Source organism: Nematolebias whitei, chromosome 5, assembly GCF_014905685.2.
Source record: "Nematolebias whitei isolate Nwh7 chromosome 5, NemWhi1, whole genome shotgun sequence".
NCBI lineage: Eukaryota > Metazoa > Chordata > Actinopteri > Cyprinodontiformes > Rivulidae > Nematolebias > Nematolebias whitei.
In genome coordinates this window covers 21,077,160-21,083,317 of record NC_056502.1, presented here as the reverse complement: position 1 = coordinate 21,083,317, position 6,158 = coordinate 21,077,160, and positions in this window count along the sequence as shown.

Genomic DNA, 6,158 nt, shown 5'->3' with positions numbered 1-6,158 from the left:
CTCTTTCCTGCTGATCCAGAGTGGACGAGTGTCATTCTTTGGTTTTACGTAATCTGAAATCCACAATTAGCGGATGTTAAGCTGGGGGGTATTTTCCCAGCAGCAGCTCTTCAGGTGGGAGATCTCCCTCCTGTGGTTGTGCTCGCTGCTCTGGGAGATCAATCCCACAACAGCTGTGTCGACTCGCCAGCAAACTTAATGATGGTGTTACTGTCTGATGTGGACACACAGTCATAAGGATACAGCGAGTATAGCAGGGGGCTCAGCACACATCCTTGAGGAGAACCATTGTTGGATCTCCTGTTTGTTAAACATTTGTTTCATTCAACCGTCAACCTGGTCTCATTACAGAACGATTGTGGCTTCCACCCTCCCACACCGTACAGGACTATTTAAGAGATGCCAGTCGTCTCTGCACACAAACAATTTAACCTTTTGTGGGTGAAACCGTTCCAAAAGGAAGAAACTACATACATTTGTTTTTATGTTGTGCAAATCAGAGCCTGTGGATAATGATGCATGCTGGGTGTTTTCTAAGTTGGAGGCAGTAAATCTTCCAGAGCGAGTTCAGTGAAAAACCTACAATTACTTCACTCATTCACTAGTGTTAAATCCCTGCACACCTGCAAAAACAGTTCATGTTTAATTTTATGCACATCTGAAAGAGAGACAAGATAACATGAAAATGCTGTCTGCCATATTCTAACAGCAAAACTCTGGGCTTCTGACTAAGTAGAATATGCAATTTTTTTTTACAGAACCATTGGCTTTAAGATCTTAATCAAACTTGAAATTTTTGGGGAAAACTACATTTGAATTTCCACTCGCTCAGCTTTCAGTAAAACTCATTTGTTGGACAAAACTTCTTGGGTTGGTTAAACTTATATTGCCCTGTCATTTTAGATGTTTTATTAATGAAAATGAGCCATAAATTATCTTGATGTATGTGGCAGCAATGCTTTAAAAGGTATATCTGGCCTTTTAAAATTTTGAAATATCAAAATGTGTACATGTAAGGAATGTTTCTAAACTCAACATTTAGCTCCAGCTGTATGTTTTGGTGATGAGTTATGAATTAATCTCATACTTTATTACATCAACATTGCTGTGACCTTTGTGCAGAGTTCTGTGATGCATTTCGTTATTCTCAAGCGACTTTGATTTTGTTTGTCATTTTTAGTCTCACCTGCTCAGTGTAATTATTTACGACGGGGACCCGGAAATTCAACCACACACACACAGGAGTGAACGAAAAGATTTACTTACAGTTTATTATGAGGCGAACTCCTGAGGGAGAAAGTAAGCTGAAAATCTGCAAGTTCATCATGGGTGGAGATGCAGAAGCTGCGATGACGTCAGAAGGAAGGAGGTTTGGAGGGATGTAGGTACAGCCAGATCACGTGATGTGTGACTGGAACCTGGAAGGTCCAACAAACACTCAACTTCAGCTTGTGGAGATTGGTTCCAGTAACTCACAACTCCTACAGGAATGGGTCATTCAAAGAAGCAGAAAAGGCAGTACTTATCAGAGGGGTTTAGCGAGAATCTGTGGTCAGACGGCAAAAACGAGAGTCGAGGTCCAGATATCCAATGGGCAGAAGTTATCCAGCTTGGGCAAGGCAAAAAGGAGATGAATCCGTAGTCATGAAGTGGGTCAATAAGGAGCAGGAACAAGAACGCTGGATACTTCAGGCACAAAGCGATCAGACAATCTGGCAGGGAAGCAGAGACTGGGGAGCGCTTAAGAAGTGCAGTACACAGATGTAGCAGGAAGGAGACTGGGAGGGGCACAGGTGAGCTGAGTGAAGATGATGAGTGGAGGAGTTTAGCAGGGCAAGCAGAAAATACACATGGGCCTGACTTGACATGAAACATAAATCATTACAGCTCAGTGTTAGTAATCAGCACACCTGCAGTCCATTTGGCAATTTTTTTATAGCATATTCATACTTCTGGTTTCTGGTTGTTCCCCCTGTATGTGTGTCAGTGTCTTTGTATTTGTTACCTTTTAAAGCCAATTTTTCTAACACACCTGTATACTACACCGTGAGGACCCACTGCTCCTTATGCGGACCCAAGCCTGGGTTCCGTAAGGAGCAGTGCCATTTTTGGAGTTTAGGTTGTGAATTGAGGATGGGTTGGGTTTAAGGTTAGGTGTATACTGGTAATGGTTAAGGTTAGGGTAAGGGTTAGGCTATAGAAATGAATGAATAATGAATGTAAGTCAATGCAAAGTCCAGTAAAAATGGCAAAACATGCACATGTGTGTGTGCACGCGTGTGTATTTCATGACATAAACTAGATTTTAGAATTGCACCACTCAGGGTGGCTGCATGTTTGAGAAGCTCTGTTCCTTTCATTCTGAGATTTTACTTTTGGAAACTTTAATTCCTCTTTTGCTGGATGTAAATCACATTTTTTTGGATGATTGTTTCCTATAGTGTCAGATGCTGTGCAGCTGGAAGGAGTTTTACTGAAACGTTTTAACTTTTGGACATTTGTTATGATGCGTAACCATGATTACAAGGTGTTTTTTTTACAAATGGGAACAGCTGATTAACATCTCAAAAGTTCAAATAATATCTCATATACAGCTCCAAATCTCAAATGAGTTGAAAAGGAGGCTCCGTGGATGCATTCCCATATCCCTGCCAGCTGTCCTCAAATGCCTGACCACTGAGATACTGGAAATGGCAGAAAACACGGCTCGTGACAGCAGAAGGATCGCAATCATCCCTGGCACCTGCAGCTGGTTTTCTGCAGCGACGAGGAGCTCGGCAGGCCGCTGGGAGGAGTGACCATCACTCTGGGAGGAGTTCTGCATGACATTCAGGCGGTCCTGCAGCCCAGGGTAACCAGAGGCCAGCCGAGTCTGGATGGATGGCATCTGCAGCCAGTGTCTTTGGAGCCGTTGTGGGACAGACATTTACAAGAGATCCTTCCTGCCTAAAGCCATCAGTATCTATAACATCTCTTAATGAAACAAGGATAACAAGTTACAACAACATTTAATTTCCCTTAGGGATTAATAAAGTATTTTTTAATTTGAATTGAATTAAGCTATGTTACACCTAAACTATATAATTGATGAAGATATACAAATCAGCTATTTTAACTTGTAAAAATTGCTGTCTAAGACTAATTATTGCTAATAATCAAGCTGAGGGAGTGGTGGCGCAGAGGTTGGAGAAGGCAAGTCTGTGATCAGAAGGTCCTCGGATTGACAAAATTGTGGGTGGAAAAGCTGAAACACCCACACCTGCCTCTGCCCTCATTTGCCCCACTGGGCCCTTGAGCAAAATCCTTAACCCTCCCAGCTGCTCCCCGGGTGCCTTGGATAGCAGCTTTCTGCTTCACACAGAGGGCTGTGGTAGCTCAGTAATCTGTGGTTGCGTCAGGAAGTGCATTCAGCGTAAAAACGATGCCAAGTCATTTATTCAAGTTTGCTCGCTGTGGCAACCACTGATGAAGGGAGAGTCCCAAATAATAAAAAACGGCTAAAGGCTAAAACAATTTAATTTTTAAAATAAGATTGTCTAAAACTCTGTTCATGAAAGGCAGCTTGCAATATACATTCCTTCAAGGAATGCTAGTTTTAAGCTATTTTTATGGTTTGATTGTTATTTTTCTACTTTAAAGATATTGCTCTTGTTTGAACAAGTATTTCTCTTGTTTGTCAAGTAAATATACACTTTTTTGTACTCTGGATTTTACTCATTTTGGAGGAATGTTCACCTCTGTTTTGTATATTTGCAGATGTCTGTACTGTAGCTGGCAGTGTTCACTCTGTGAGTTTTATAGATCCCTAGCAAGCTGTTGACTCTATGATAGTTTGAACAATAAATTCAGTCCACATCCACCAATATATCCATTTTCTTAACCCTTTTCTTATCTCTGGGTTGCGGGAGCTGGTGCTCATGTCCAGCAGTCACTGTGTGAGAGGACAAGTCCATCACAGGGACACGTAGAGATACTCACATTCACACTAACTCACACTTAGAGACAAAGTAGAGGTAAGTGAATACACACTTTTGGTTTGTTGGAGGAAACCAAAGGACCTGCAGTAAATCCATGTGCGTGTCCAGGAAGACCATGCAAACCCCAAACAGAAAGGCTTTGGGACAAACCTACGACCTTCTCACTTTGAGGTGAAAACTCTAACCACTGCTACACCGTGCTGCCTCACAATCCACGTTTTAATACGCATTCTTTGTATATCTCTGTATGCAAACCGCAGCAAAAGCTGTTCAAAGCCTGAGTCGTCTGTACAGGATGAAAAATGCCACTCTGAGGTGTGATAGTGATCCAGACCTACCTGCATAGAGCTGATGTGATCAGAGAAAAGTGTGTGTGGGGTGGTGGAATAAATCATGAGAGATAACAAAAGGAGTAAAGAAATAATCAATAGTTTAGATTTAGTGCTGTATAAATCACTGCAGCATAGTCTGTTTTGACTCACGTCAGCATTCAGAATAAACTAAGCTGGGACAACATATATAATGTCCTGTTGTTGCTCTTTTTATGTGCCTGTCCACTTTGATCTGCTATTTCAGATGCTTTTTGGCTGCTTTGCTTGTAGTGAAACTGCTGCAGGCGATTTGGTTTGGTCACAGAACAACTACTATTGGTTTTTCCACATGGCAGAGGTGTCAGGTTTTTCTGAGAGGCTGTTATCATTCCGTAGCTCAAAGATTCCAGATGCAGAGCCGGTAAAGTGATTGACCTTGCAGCTACGTCTTCAGCAACATGTGGCGTGTCTCATTCAGTCTGGGAGGCGAGGATCGCAAGAAGAGCCGAGAGCCATTAACCTCGTGTCTTTAGCGGCAGATTAAAATTCTCAGCTGTAATGTCAGCCTCTGAAGAAATTTGTCACAAAAAAGAAAGTCTGAAAAGTTTTATCACGATCATGAATGATCAACTTTTTATTTAATTTTTATACATTTAGTACAGATGGATGAAACTGTCATGAAGTGAGTTTGGGGGTTATTCTGTTACTTGTGTTAGTTTTAGTTTCATGTTTATTTGTATTTTTGAGTGTTTTTGTAATTTTTGTAGTTTAGTTCTCTGTTGAACTGTTTCTCGGTTGGTCCATCAGCGACTTACACACCTGGTTCTCATTTGCTCAACAGCTCACCTGATTCTCATCCACTAATCTTCCATCCCAGTTATTTGCAGTTTTCTGATGGGTCTGATTTTAACTTTGTCTTTAAAAGCATTACTTTTTAATTCACCTGTTCTGTGTTTGAGCCTACATTTTAGTTTTCATTACACAGAAACTGTGTAAAATATCAAAATGTTACTTCACTTTCCATCATTTCAGTTTGTAGTACGGTGTTAAATATCCATTGAAATGTTTGTGAGCAGCTGGCTATTCTGAACCGCTTGTAATTTCTCAGACATTCAAATTGTGTACATGAGCATTACACGTCACATTTTTACTGTGAAACAAACACATGTCCTGCACAATTACATTTAAAAAAGAAAAACAAAACTGCTGCTTTCATTCAAACAATCCAGCCTGCAGGGTACTATATGTGGCGTCTGTAGGTTTCTGAACTGGCCGTAGATATGAGAGAACATGTGTCTGCATCATCCCAGTGATGAACCATTGACCTGATCAGAAAACACTCCACCTCCTGCTGTATACAAGTCAGATTAGGCTGCAGCTCCCTGTGATAACGAACGAGATGCAACGGGTACAGAAAATAAATGGATACTGATCAAAGGTTTGAACTCCTCCTTTAAAATGAATGAGCAGGTGTGATTATCAGTGCTAAAGTAATTAGCTGTGTATTGTCAGGTCAATGGGCAGACAGTTCATTGACACAGCAATGTTTGTCTGATTATTTATCTTCTGTTACTGTCCCCCATCGTGGAGCGAAAAGGAGGAATTGGAAATATCCTCTGTCCATCCTTCAATGTTGTGAATGGAATAACTTGAAACATAAGTGAGGTATCAACTTCCTTTTTGGTGTGTGGCTGCATCTAGGCATAAGAAAGGTTCTTATTGAAAACTGGGTTGCCCAGTCTAAATCCAAGATGGCCACCACCATATAAACCTTGTGAGACTGGCAGAGAGCTGAGATCATGACATCCTGTGCTCTTTTAGAGCATTTAGAGTTTAGAAACATTGTTTAGAATATTGCAAGAGTGTGGGA